Source organism: Tupaia chinensis, unplaced genomic scaffold (assembly GCF_000334495.1).
Source record: "Tupaia chinensis unplaced genomic scaffold, TupChi_1.0 Scaffold000361_2, whole genome shotgun sequence".
NCBI lineage: Eukaryota > Metazoa > Chordata > Mammalia > Scandentia > Tupaiidae > Tupaia > Tupaia belangeri.
Window position 1 is genome coordinate 6,316,662 of NW_006159858.1, and position 1,940 is coordinate 6,318,601.

The following is a 1,940-nucleotide window of genomic DNA, read 5'->3' on the forward strand; positions in this document are numbered from 1 at the left end:
CAGTAGCTTATGCACGGCTGTCGTTGAGTGGTTTTAAGTGTGATTCAGCAGCATCCTCTAGTGGTTATATTTGGTAACTGCAGAAGATCCTGATGTGAAGGAATCGAGATTTCAGGGTAGGATGCCCTTAGAAATATTTATTTTTCTTTTAAATACATAATAATAAGAACTACCACTCCCCCACCTTATCCATGTATGTTTAGTTGCCTAGATACTTTCAATTTTTCAGTCACCTTAGTACCTTTGTTTTGAAGCAAGTCAGTTGAAAAAATAAACTATATTTCTGTGCTCTGGTCTCAGGAGTCATTGGGATATTCCACCTGGGCCTCATTTGTCTGTTGCCATTTGAGGAGAAAATCTCCAGGAAGAGGTTCCCAGTGGTACTTTTTTTTTTTTTTTAATTAACAAAGACTCTCATTCAGGCATTGGAGTGTTGATCAACATAGTGGAATCTCACTGTCTATGTTATGGATACCAAATATTCGTCCTACTTGTAAAAGGGATTCACCCAGATAATTACAGAAGAATCAAATCCTCCATTTTTTTCCATCAGACATTTAGATAACTAAGAGTTAGCTTATGTCCCTGATAGAGGTGACGAGACTTCCCATACCTGGAACCTAACCAATTTTGCATTTTGTACTAAAGTAATACTGTTTCCCCCCTTTGGAGTCATTATTGAGTTTCACTGAAACATTGACACGCTGGTGTGCTGCTGATGAACAGAATCCCCAATAACAGAGCACTGATTTTTTGAAATTAGTAAACATTAAAAATACCGTGCAGTTGAGCCAACTGAAGAATACGTGCAAAAGATGGGGAGTCAGTTAGGTGAATCCCAACCTCTGTCACTTTCGTTTTCTCAGAGACAGAGATTTTTACTATAGGGCACATGTGCTTGCCAGAGAGACAGAAAGTGAGAAATCACCCCCTGGTAAGATGGCCACGCCGCAATCCCTTCTCCTCCTGGGATTTTTGGACATGCATGCACATGTATGCGCCAAGCATGAGTTTAAAGCTTCTGGGTCCAGGACTCGAACCATGGTCGCCATGTGGAAGTCCAGCATCTTAACCATCATGGTACCTGTTGGCCCCCATCACTTGTATTTTTATCTGTAAAATGGAACTGCTGTGAGGATTATATGAGATAATACATGTTGAATTCTTAGCACAACATATAGAAGCTTACTTAATAAAAATAAATTCTCCCAATCTATGTCATGCAGGAAAAGAGAAAAGTTTGAAACAGAGAATTTATCATTGGTAAAGCTAGAGCTGTGGAATTTGAATTAATTGATGTTGTAACTTTCAAAAAGTGTAGTGGTTATAGGACCAGGGGCCGAAATTCTCTCCTATATTTCAGTTCTGGATCTGCCACTAAACAAGCTGAGCAAGGACCTTGCACAACTTATAACTTCATGCTGCAAGTGCCTCTGCTGCAAAGCAGGGAGTATAGGAGCATCTGTTTTATTGGGTTGCATCAATATCAAATGACTTATTACATGAACAGTCTTTAGAGAAGAGTCTGATATAGTCAGTGCTCAGTAAACATTTGATCTTAGAAGGATACCAGTCAATCCATTTGGAAAAGGAGAACCTCTTTAGCAAATGGTGCTGGAAAAACTGGGTATCCACCTGCAGAAAGATGAAACTGAATCCTCATCTTTCTTTTCTTTTTTTTTTTTCTGGAGAGGCTTTTGCTATAGGGCGCATTCTCTCGCTGGAAAGACAGAGAGAGACAGAGATAGAAAGCCAGAAATCACCCCACAGGGGGGATGGCCATGCTGCAATCCCTTCTCCTCCATTCTCCTCTCGGGATCTTGGGCACACATGCACACGTGCCTGGCGTGAGTTTAAGCCACTGGGTCCAGAACTCCAACTGCAGTCGACTACATGGGAGTCCAGCGACATAGCCATTATGCTAACTGCTAGTCCTGTCC